The sequence below is a fragment of the Podarcis tiliguerta genome, assembly GCF_965153285.1.
Source record: "Podarcis tiliguerta genome assembly, chromosome: 12".
Classification (NCBI taxonomy): domain Eukaryota; kingdom Metazoa; phylum Chordata; class Lepidosauria; order Squamata; family Lacertidae; genus Podarcis; species Podarcis tiliguerta.
In genome coordinates this window covers 43,094,002-43,106,921 of record NC_139545.1, presented here as the reverse complement: position 1 = coordinate 43,106,921, position 12,920 = coordinate 43,094,002, and the positions used below count along the sequence as shown (strand labels likewise).

General features: G+C 44.9%; 1 long non-coding RNA gene across 1 annotated transcript in view; it reads right to left on the bottom strand.

Annotated features, from left to right (window-relative positions):
- The window catches only part of LOC310661177, an 860,679-nt gene that overhangs the window by 640,948 nt on the left and 206,811 nt on the right, over window positions 1-12,920 (bottom strand). The gene's annotated exons all lie outside the window — the stretch shown is intronic.

The window sequence follows — 12,920 nt, the reverse complement described above, 5'->3', positions numbered from 1 at the left end:
GCAATGCTGCCTCACCTTCACTTGTTCCACCAACCTCTATTGCCTTTCTGTGCCCCCCAGATGTTTTGGACAGCAACTCCCATTTGCCCCCACCCCACAATCATTGGCTATGCTGACAAGTTCTGATGGACACTGAAGTCCTAAACAACTGAAGAACACCAGTACGTTTCTGAGCACAATTCAAAGTGTTGGTGCTGACCTTTAAAGCCCTAAACAGCCTCGGCCCAGTATTCCTGAAGGAGCGTGTCCACCCCCATCATTCAGCTCGGACACTGAGGTCCAGCTTCGAGGGCCTTCTGGCGGTTCCCTCACTGTGAGAAGCGAGGTTACAGGGCACCAGGCAGAGGGCCGCCTTCGTAGTGGCGCCCTGTGGGACGCTGTCCAGTCAGATGTCAAGGAAATAAACAACTATCTGACTTTTAGAAGGCATCTGAAGGCAGCCCTGTTTAGGGAAGATTTAATGGTTGATCATTTACCATCTTTTTAATGTTCTGTTGGGAGCGGTCCAGAGTGGCTGGGGAAACCCAGCCAGATGGGTGGGATATAAATAATAAATGTTGTTGTTGTTATACCAGTTTGGGGGAGACCATAGGAGCCATCTCTGAGACTTGTTTGGCCACCCCAATAACATATTTGAGGGGGCTGGGCATTGCTTTGCATATATATATAAAATATTTTGCATATATATTTTGCAAATATTGTATATTTGAGGGGGCTGGGCATTAATGGACATTGCTATTCAAATGGTGTGCATGACCATGTCATGTGACTGATTATGCAGGGTGGGGCATACCTGGCCCCACCCCACCCCAGTATTTTATTCAAGTTGACACCTATGGAGAACTTGGAGAAGACTGTTAAAGTGGCCATTGGTCATTGAGGTTCTTAGAATTACTAGAATTTGCTGTTTAATCCTGTTTTAGGCAGGAAATTCAGAGGTAGAGACGACTTCCAAGACTTTGCTTGAAAATCTTCAGAAATAGAGAGTCCTCTAAGTAATTACTCCCAAGGTCAAACTGCTCTTACCATCAACAAGTTTCTCTTGGCATTCAGCTGAAAGCGGCCCTCCTGTAATTTAAACCCAGCGCTGGCCCACCTATTAGAAAAGTGCAAGATCTTGCATGATTTCAGCCGAGATCTCACCCGAAATCACCAAGATTTCACCTGAAATCTGCTCTGGTCTGCTCCTCCACCAGTGGCGGAGGCAGCAGGGTGGATGGTGCAGGTGGCAGGGGTACGGATGACAGTGCGGCAGCAGTAGTGGTAGCAGCAGCAGGGCAGCACCTCCCATTTCACCTCAAACAGTAAAACATAACATGCCACTCTTGATTACACCTATTAGATTTAGTCCTGCCTTCTGGGGCAGCAGAGAACAAGTCTTTGTCCTCTGCGCATTTGCCCTTCAGGTGCTTGAAGGGTACCATCAACTTCCTTTAAATGTGCAATTCAGAACTAGGTGCTGTACCCTGGATGGAGTCTCATCAGTGGCGTAGCATGGAGGGGCAGTGCGGTGATTGTCCCAGGTGCAAAATTGTTAGGGGCACAAAATTTCAACACCCGGTGTTGCCTTAATACAGCTGTGCGCTTCCATTGCTGGGCTCTGTTGCAAACCAGGAAGTGACCTCTCCAAACAATGGAACAACTCTTCCTTTCTTATCTCTGTGGCTTCGACCTCCTGGGTGATACAGATGCCATTGGGCAGTTAAATGGGCATGCATAGTCTGCCTGTTTCCCACCCACCCCTCTGTGCAGCCCTGGGAGCTCGCAACCCATGCTACGCCACAGGGTTGCTTACATTCCTTTTAATGCAAGTAGTTTAGAGTTTGCTAGCTTCACATGCATAAAGCTTTAGGCCTTGCTATAATTGTCTTATTTCATTATTTTAAAACCATTTTGAGAGCTGAAATGCAACTGTGATCATCCCTCCAGCAAGCCTACCAACTGCATGTATTTATATTTGGGAAGCGTAGTTAAGAGGATAGATGCTGCTTTTTGTCCAACTTTGTGTCTAGACAATGTGAGAGGAAGGGAAAGGTCTCTTAATTATATTGTGAGACCCCCAAGGCATTAGATCATTCTTTTAAGGAACTCAGATCTTGAAATTTTAGAATTAGAATTTAAACTCAACCGCAGAGTCCCAGACAAATATAATCAAGGAGATTAAGGTGAAATTAACACACAGCCTTTGGGAGAGTCTGTGGACTAGTTGTAAGAATAGCAATTAAACCTGCTGGTCGGGAGACTCGGGAGACTTCCAGGAAGATCATCATGGCAAGAGTCTGACCAATTTGGCCCCATCCATTGACCAGTGAAGGAACAGTTGCTCCAAAGCTTTCTTTCTCCCCTATTCCTTTTTCCTTTTGCACCGGTACACTCTTTCACACAAACGCTTCTTCCTGCGTTGAGGTAGCTTAAACCTGTTTTCAGTGTAACATGTGAATCGGACCAATATGTCAGTGCCAGTTGCACTTCTGAAGGGTGGGCATTCCACAGTTGGGTGCAGCTGCAGAGAACGCTCTCTCCTGTGTCACCACAGAGTGGATTTCCCTGGATGATGGAACCAGAAGAAGAGTGCCCTTTGATTATCTAAAGGCACACAGAGGTTGAAATGGGGAGAGTTGGGTTTTGGGGGTATTTAGGTCCCAAGCCATGTGTGCAGGCACTGGGGTGCAAAAAAACTGCCCAGTGCCCCCAATTGGGGGGAGGCAGGCCAAAGTTGTTGAGCTTTTTTTAGGAGGCAGCTCAGAGTTGTTAAGCTTTTTTGGGGGGCACACAACTCTCTCCCATACCACTGCGGGTGGAGGAAGGAGGCTTGGGAGGGAAGCTGTGCACCCTGTAAGAGAAGCAGCACATCTCGTATGAGCAGTGTACATGTGCTGAGCGGGCCTCTCAACAGCCTGTCAATCCCAGGCGGCCAGGAGAAAAGCCTGCGGTGCCCCGACGGGCTCTGCTCCACTCGGCAGTGGCTGTCGCCTGACCTGACCTGGCTCTTCAATCCCCAGACTTCAAATCTCAGCCCCAGACTCTTGGCCTGGTGTCCCTGAGAGCCCGGCGCCCGGGTGCCCCACACTCCTAGCGCCTATGGGTAAGCTGGCCCTGCGTGTGTGCTTTAAAGGAAACACCAGCACCTTGAATTGGGCTTGTAAGCAGAGTCAAATCCTCCTCCTTGCTATAAGCAACTGAAAATAAGTAGTCGGCATGATGCCCTTCATATGTTTTGGATGATAACTCTGTTCACCAAACACCAGAAATGATGAGAAATGTAGTCACCAACATCTGCAGGGGATCACGTCACTTACCCCTGCTTTTAAAGGTCCTGCTGCATGATTTAGATACCGATTCTTGCCTACATCACTCCCCTTTCACTGTGCTGGTTGAAGAGTGTTGCTTTACTTTGCTGCCGCGATTCTCACTTTGCATGGAGGAATCAATGAGGTTGTGGGGGGTAGCGCAAGAGAATTCTCCGTTGGCACATTCCCACCTCTTCAAGGTTAAGAGGGCCAATGGAGGTGCCTTGACCGGAAAGCCACAAAATCTCTGAGGCAGTGCTGAGGAAATCATTATGACCAGGAAAATTCTCGGCAGGTCAAATTTAGCTGAACTCAAAAGACCTATCCGAAAGGCTTGCGGACCAATTATTCCATTTCCTTTGGCATATGATGGAATTGTGAAAATTGTTGGTTAGACTGGTCAATTTGGCTAGTGGCAACAGAGTGTTTTCGGGGGGGGTGGAACTTGCTGGAAAAGCTATAGTCATCAGATCAACACTTTCTCTCTTCTTAAATACACACATTCCTTTTTTTCTTCTTTTTTTGAAAACTGAATGGTAGCTATTGAATATAGCTGGCATACTCTCTCTATACCTTCCGCTTAACTTTCTCGTGACTAAGAATACTGCAGAGTTGTCAGATTCATGTGGTTCGATAGGCATTTTCTGCTAGAATTAAGAGTTGTTTTCAATCTGCATAATTGCAGATAATTAGTGCCCTTTGGGACATGTACACCACACTGAATCACTGTTTGCTTTTCTACCATCTTGCACATTTGGTCACAGGATGTGTGCGACTGCAAGTCCAGGAACAATGGCCAAAATTATAATTTGCATTTGCTACTTACGCCCGTTACCCATTTCCTTTGTAAGACCTCTAAATGCATATTTTGAAATCACTCTAATGAATAAAGCAGAATTACAGAATGGGGCGGCAAATTACAACTAAATCTCAACAAGAGAGGATAAACCCCATCTTTTTTGTGTAGTCACTCCAGTGGCTGGAGTAATTGGATGATAGCCTGGGGGCATCCATTTGGTCTATAATTAGGTCATTTCTTCCTCATCCCCTGTGTGTATGTATAATTACAAATTAATTTGAAATCCCACTGTGAGGGGGGGGGATCAATATAGTATCAGGGAGTGGGGTGGGGGGGAACAAGAGCCAGGGGATATTATTAGTTTATGGAAAAAATGGTTCTTCTGTCAAAAAACTCACTTGAGCCAAAAGTCATATCCACATTGGCAGAAACTTAAATATATTTTTGTTTCTTGGTAACTCTTTTGTATGAGGATATTTTCTTTTTGTTCCTCTTTGCCCATGGCACCAATGTGGTGCAGTGGTGAATGTCTGGCCCTTGGCTGTGGGAGGCTGTAGCTCAGGTCCACCGCCAAGGCGAAAGTGGCATTGACTTCAGCCAATCAGGCAATGTAGTTGGGGTTGAAGGGTTAATCGGAGCAATGAGGGGGTGGGCTGAAAGGCCTGGACTGCCTGCTAGCTTCTCGGGCACTCTCATAGGGCCCCTTGCCTCAAAGCTGGTGCCTGGTTGGTTGAGCTTCCTATCACTCTTGCCCTGGGTTTATAATTTTTCCAGATCAAGATGGCAGGTAGTCAGAGGCCTGAAGGAGTTGAGTGGAGCAGTGGTTTTCTTGGCAGCCCATGCTGGCAAACAGCCTTGCGTTCACTTGCCAGCTTCCCACCTCCAAATCACCTAGCCATTCAGCCAAGGAGGAAGGGATGGCAGCACAGCAGAAGCCATGCTACTGCCACCACAACTAACAAAATCGAAAGGGTTTTTAAGAAGACAGGAAGGGCAGCATCAAAGCATAGGAATAGTCCTGCTGGATCAGGCCAAGGGCCCATCTAGTCCAGCATCCTGTTCTCACAGTGGCCAACCAGATACTTGTGGAATTGACCAGGTCTCCAAGCGACTTACAACACATTAAAAAATATAAATGTAAGTACATTACACCATTAACAGACAGATACAAACAACTGTAATACACCAACAATAACAATGAGAACATTATGTTGTTAATAGTAGTACCACTCTTTTGTGCCTTGGTCAGACCACACCTGGAATATTGTGTGCAGTTCTGGGCACCACAATTTAAGAAGGATACTGACAAGCTGGAATGTGTGCCGAGGGGGGCGACCGAGATGATCAAGGGTCTGGAAACCACGCCTTATGAAGAATGGTTGAAGGAGTTGAGTATGTTTAGCTTGGAAAAGAGGAGACTGAGAGGAGATATGATAGCCATCTTCAAATATCTCAAGAGTTGTCACATGGAGGATGGAGCAAAATTGTTTTCTCCTGCTCTGGAGAACCCGAACCAATGACTTCAAGTTACAAGAAAGGAAACATCAAGAAGAACTTTCTGACAGTAAGAGCCGTTTGGTAGTGAAATGAACTACCACGGGAGGTGGTAGACTCTTGTGACTCGGAGGTTTTAAGGCAAAGGTTGGATGACCATCTGACATGTATGATCTAGTTGTGATTCCTGCATTGCAGGGAGTTTGACTAGATGATCCTTGGGATCCCTTCCAAATCTGCAATTCTGCGATTCTATAATCTTTGAATATTCAGCTTCAGTTTCCATGTTCTAATACTATGAGATCTCCCTATCTGCTTTCTCCACAGCAGCAGGTAGAGTGAGCAGTGAAGTGGGCCCCCAGAAGGCTATGTCTTTGCAGGCTGCTTCCCACCATCATTCAGCTTCTTGCCAAAGTGCAAACCACCTATTTGATCCTCCCTATGCAAATCTAGTCCAAAGCCTGCATCTGCCCTCCCCCCTGTCCAGTATAGACAGGATAAATTAACACTAAACCATCCTTGACAGATGTTTATCCAACCTCAGGGTTTTTCTTTCTTTCTTTCAGAAGAATCCCACTCCATCTTTTAAATTAAATGCAACAATCTGCTGACCTTAGCATAACATAAACACAAATTGTAACTAACTACTGGTTCAGAGCACAGCCATTTTAAATGCACCCTGAAAGCCAAACTGTAACAACCCATTTGGTTTTAAATGAGATGTTTACTTAAAAGGCTGTTCTGCTACGATTAATTAAAATATGGGTCAGTGTTTGGAATGAAATGTTGTGTTTAGAGACTTTAAAAAGGAAGCTATGGTTAGAGGTGTCTTAACAAATACAGATGTGCTTAATCTTGATCTCTGCCTCATGAAATAAGGGAACGTTTTCTAGAATCCTTTCCATTAGCAAACGCTTCATGATATCATAAGAGAGCATCCGTAGAGTGAGTGCCGAGAAAAGCATTATTACAGGGTCTGGGGCTATGGTATGAAAGCATGTAAGACCACCAGGTTATTGAAGCTAAGCCATCTGGTCAGTGTCTGTATGGGAGATCTCTTGGGAACTATAAGTACATTGATCTTTTCAGTTGTGGCTTCATCTGTGAAATGCTCTCCCCAGCGAAGTCTGCTTGGTGCCTTCACTAAAATTTTAGCACTGGGTAAAGACTGACTTTCCCCACAAGCTTTTGAAGGACCAAGACTGTGTACATGCCATACATTTAAAGCACACAACTTGCCTCAGAGAATCCTAGGAACTGTGGTTTGTGAACAGTGCTGGGAATTGTAGCTCTGTGAGGGGTAAACTACAATTCCTGGGATTCTTTGAAGAAGTAGTGTGCTTTAAATGTATGGTGCAGTTGCCACCTGAGATTATGTCGTTTTGCTGCCCAAACTTCCTGTTGCTGTTATGGGAGTTGTTGTGATTGTTGTTTCAATTTATATACCACCCTTTATCAATAGATCTCAGGGTGGTGCACAACATTAGAAACACATTACAGAACGTCAGTGATAACAACATAATGTTCTTCTTATTTGTATTGTGGCTGTTTGTATTTTCCTATTAATGGTGTAATGTATTTATGTTTATACAGTAGTACCTCGGGTTACATACGCTTCAGGTTACAAACGCTTCAGGTTACAGACTCTGCTAACCCAGAAATAGTACCTCAGGTTAAGAACTTTGCTTCAGGATGAGAACAGAAATCATGCAGCGGCAGTGCAGTGGCAGGAGGAGGCCTCATTAGCTAAAGTGGTGCTTCAGGTTAAGAACAGTTTCAAGTTAAGAACAAACCTCTGGAACGAATTAAGTACTTAACACCTCGGGGTGTGGTGATGGCAGAGGAAGTGGCAAAGTTGGGAAGGTGAGTGGGCAAGTGAGATGATGGTAGGGGAAAAACAGGTGGCAGTACAGCATACCAGCACATAGGGCTCCCCCCCCCCCCCAGCCAGAACTAAGTTCTGGCACCTCTCAGGTGAGCACCATTGCCATTCTGAGAGAACAAGGGAGGTGCTCTCAGTGAGTTTCAGCACCTCTTTTTTTTTTTAGAAAACTAGCACTGCCGGCACATACCTTCTTGAAAAAGCCCTGCTAACAATAACAACACATCGCTTTGGAATCCATGATGGGGAAAGGTGAGATCTAAATGTAATGAAATGTATTAAAAATATTGGAATATTATAAACCACCCATTCAGGTTTGGTGTAGAGAAAGAGAAGCATCTGATAATCACAGCTTCAGAAATTAAAGCCCAGCCGTATTTGACACAAGCTAGAACATATCATTTTCTTTTGAGGACTGCAAAAAGTGAATTAAATGTGTCCATACTGACAGTCTACCATTGCCTTTCTGATGGAGCTACTGCCAACGGAGCACTGACCCAGGAAGATGTATAGAGATAGCCTGGGAAAACAAATAAGCTTTCTTGAAATAGGTCCAATACAAACTGGAAATGGGGAGAGAAGCCTACGAGAACGTTTCATTGCTGTCTGACCAAGTTCAGTTTACAGAGAGAGGATGAGCAGTTGCTGGACCTCTTCCAAATCTCACACTTGAAAACTGCCATAAGACATGGAAAAGGGATTCTTGGAGTAGAATCTATAAGTATTACAGATTTTGCCTCTGTCTGAAAGTGGCTGTCTGGAGTTAAATTATGTTGTGAAGCTCCAGCAACTATGGTCCCCAGGACATTGAAAACAAACAGTCTGGGTTAGGATTGTACACATGAGATGTAACTAAGTGGCTGATTCACATCAGCTTTTTCCTTTAGAATTGCCCAAGTTGTCCCCTGAAAGAACAAGATAAAATGGGCCGGCTGGTCCTTCCTAGGTCCTTATCCTATGTTCAGTCAGCTTTTACAAGGAATTCATATGACATTGTCATATGTCAAGTGATTGCATTCCCATGTTTTCTGCCCTATGCTTTTTCAGACCTGATATGTGATTGTTGTTCTTGGCCATTTAAACAAAAAAAAACACACACACACAAAACAACACAGCAACAGCCTGTTCAGTGTGAAAGGTAAAACACTAGGTAAAGGTACCCCTGCCCGTACGGGCCAGTCTTGCCAGACTCTAGGGTTGTGCGCCCATCTCACTCAAGAGGCCGGGGGCCAGCGCTGTCCGGAGACACTTCCGGGTCACGTGGCCAGCGTGACATCGCTGCTCTGGCGAGCCAGAGCCGCACACAGAAACGCCATTTACCTTCCTGCTAGTAAGCGGTCCCTATTTATCTACTTGCACCCGGGGGTGCTTTCGAACTGCTAGGTTGGCAGGCGCTGGGACCGAACAACGGGGGCGCACCCCGCCGCGGGGATTCGAACCGCCGACCTTTTGATCGGCAAGCCCTAGGCGCTGAGGCTTTTACCCGCAGCGCCACCCACGGTAAAACACTAGTAGTCCTTTTAAGGAGCGCAGATAAAATTGAAAGTTTCCTGTTTGCAGAGTGAGCCTGTTTTCTGCTTCCCCAGTCAATGCTGGAGGAACATTACTCCTGAGTTTTCTCAGACTGCGCCCCCCCCCCCCCCCCGTCTGTGTGCATTGAATTTCTTTTCTTTCAAAAACAAACATCTATTTGAAAAGAGATTATTGGAAAACAGTGCTATTTTGCTATAAACAGCCATGGAAGTTCTTCATATGAGAACAAGCCTTCACTGTGGTAGAGTGCCCCCACCCCACCAATTTATAGAATTCTTGCCCCAGGGTGGTCTGCCTGGTACCAACCTTATCACCATTTCGACGCTGAGCAAAATCACCTTTCATTTTTGCAGGCTTTTGGGCAGCACCAATGATACGATTGTACTGTTAAGTCTGTTTTTTCATTATGTTTATGTGATTTGCTTATCTTTTATTACTTTCATGTTAATTCACTTTGGGACTTTCTCAGTAATAAACCTAAACCTAATAAAATCTATGTTTGTTTGATTGTTTTTTTAAAAATAGAAAACATTAAAAAAATACAAACCCTTTACCATTTGTTTATTTTTTATTACGTATAACCATTTCATGTAAGATCAACTTCAAAGGACTTTTCCTAAAACCACCCAGTAGGGATATGCTTAAAAATGGACTTTGAAGCCAGCTATGTCATGGAGCACTCAGTTCATTTTCCATAGCATGATACTGCTCACCCAACATGAAAGATAACACACAGCACCATACAAGCCATTCAAGAAGAATCCTGCTAACCTCAGTGGTCTACTTCTCTATAATAAGATATGTGGTCCAAAAACCCCAAAACATTGCTCTTGCTGTCTATATGTACTGACCGCCCTCCTGGGCTGGGGACTCTAATGCACATCTGGATAGTCTAATTTTAGGGCTTCCAGATGTGATGAGTGTACACTTGAGGTTCATAATCCAATTACCTGAAGCTGCAATTAAATGCAAATTTTGTAGGATCAGTTTTGCTATTTGTTTTTATAATGAATAAGGGACATTAAAACTGACCACAGGTCTACTTACTATGCCCCTAAAAAATGTAGGAGGCAAGAAGGGGAAACCCCAGTTATTGGGGTTGTGTGCGTGTTGTAAAGCTCACATTTATAAATAGAAATAAAAGAGCATCATGGCTATAATCTAAGGATGGAAAACTGGAGCCCTCCAGATGTTGCTAGACTCCAACTCCCAGCAGCCCCAGCCAGCATGGCCAATGTTTAAGGTTGATGGGAGTCATGTTTGCAGGGCAGGGACCATAGCTCAGTAGTAGAGCATCTGCTTTGCATCCAGCAAATCTCAGATTCAACTCCCAGCATCTCCAGTTAGCCTTGAGAAAGAACACTCTCTGCCTGACACTCTGGAGAGCAACTGCCAGCCAGTGTAGACAATATGGAGCTACCTGGACCAATGATCTGCATATAAGCCAGCTTCCTATGTTCCTGTCTACTCCAACAATATCTGGAGAGCCACCGGCTTCTTGTTCCTGCTGTAATCCTAGTACACTTTAAGGCTCTTCTAGATGCCTTGTTCACTGAGCATTCATCCTGATTTGCTTATATGTGGCGGTTAGACTATGTCCAGTCTTTATTAAGCATTCATTGCATTGAAAAATTACTAAAGGGGAGATTTGATTTTGTTGTTAAATGAAATTCTCATTTCTGTGAGACAAGAGTTTTGCTGCTCTCACCTTATGGTTGGGGTTCTGAATGTTCTTTCCTTCACTCTACAAAATCAATTAGTATTTGTTTGTTTGATATATATCCTGCCCTCCCAGGGTGGCAATTCATCTCTCCGGTGAGCCACCTTCAGGAAAACCCATGACATCCTTAGCTCCAGCTGTAAGCCAGGGATGAGGAAACCCATTTTTAGCCTGAAGACTGCATCCTTCAGGGGCGGGGAGAGAATGGGACCACACATACCAGTGGTGAGTGAGGCAAAAACTGGGTGGAGCAATGGCTTTAAATCTTACCTCTGTACAACAAGAGGAATTACAAGAGTTCAAGAACACATTTCAGCCATGCAGTGGAGGGGAGAAAGAAGAAGGTGCCCTTGGCAAAGAGCTGTATCTGCCCTCAATTTAAAAAATCCCTTTACTGCAATCCCCACCTTACAAATCAATACATTTTATGTGACCCAAGTCCTCAAAGTGTCCAGAGTGAGGGTGAGGCGAGGGGCAAGGGCGAAGAAAATTGCACACCTTTGTGCTGCGTTGTGGGAAGGATGGGAAAGTTCTCCCGCATTTGATCTCACTGCAACAGTGGCAGTGCGTCGCCACACATATACAGTGGTACCTCAGGTTACATACGCTTCAGGTTACATACGCTTCAGGTTACAGACTCCGCTAACCCAGAAATAGTGCTTCAGGTTAAGAACTTTGCTTCAGGATGAGAACAGAAATCGTGCTCCGGCGGCGCGGTGGCAGCAGGAGGCCCCCATTAGCTAAAGTGGTGCTTCAGTTTAAGAACAGTTTCAGGTTAAGAATGGACCTCTGGAACGAATTAAGTACTTAACCCAAGGTATCACTGTATAAGTCATTCACTCCATGGTATGATAGGTGATCTTTGCACCCTGGCGGAGGCTGGTTTCGCCAAACCCTAGGTACATCTCTGTGAGGGGTGTGGCCTGGAAAGAGGAGGCATGGTTAGAGGAGACGCCTTTGACCTATGGCATCTAATCCCTGCTGGGGAGGCTTCCTACAATGCACCTGCTCATTGCTATTTTTTAAAGTGAAGTCTTTTAAGGAATTCAGTGTGGAGAAACTCCCTTAAAAACAAAAACAGCAAGGGCTCTAATGTCAGGTGCTTGTTAGCCAACCTCTCCAGATTCCCATTTTTCAGTGGAGAACCAAAGAAAAACACTATGATGTAACTCCTCCTATGGAGCTATTTCAGATCTGGAGCCACAGGCAGCTGGGGAAGATGCAAAGCGCTGGTAAAATGCTTAATGGAAAAAGAAACACCCCCGATGTCAGGCATCTCACGACAATAAGCTTATTTATAAGGTAGAAACTTCTTTATAATGTTATTACACGCAGGGTTGCCAGCATGCTCCAATGTTATAAAGAAGTGCTAGAGTGCCCAGTGAACAAAGCTGGAAAAAACCAAAGCTTCTTTCTCAGGAGTAGAAAATGTTCAAGATATTGAAGGGCAGGTTTCTTTGGCAACATATTTCTAGAGGGTTGGCAACGCCTGCCAAAATGTGCAGATCCTCACTTCCCATTCTTAGGCCCAGTTCTCTCACTCTAGCTGCCAAAACTCACATTTGCAGACAGCAGAAGAACATTTGAATCCCTTTCCCATGTGGGATACTTCTCACGGAAGTATCCAAGCCAGTAAGTAAGTAACACACGCCTTCAGGGACATGTGGTGTGGGCATGGATGTTTCCCACATCATTCAGCAGGCGCACACTTTCACAGCCACTGTGCTGACTTTGCAGGGTCACTCACATCACGAAGAACATTCAGTTCAGACAGGAGCCCCACAGAAACTTACAAAGCTGGAAGAGGCTAGTTGGGAAGTGGTAAACCTGTCAGTGGATATTCAATTAGATGTGTGGATTTGCCTAACATCAAGGAAAACCAACATGGTGCCTTCAAGGTTCTTAGGGTTAAGGGGGGGGGCTATAGCTCCCTTCATCGCCAGGATGAGCTTTGCAATCCAATAATATCTGGAGATATTATATTGGCTATCTCTACTTTAAGCGATAGAGAAAAGGTATCATGATGGACTGCTTAAAAACACAAAAGAAGAAACAGAACGGCCCAGACCTTTTGCAGATTAAGAAGGAAAATGTAAGCTACCCAGGGTACAGGGGAATTTATTTATTTGTTTGTTTTAAGAAAACTCCATAAGGTAACGGGCAGCCAAGAAGTAAACTCCAAATGCTGTTGACTACAACTCC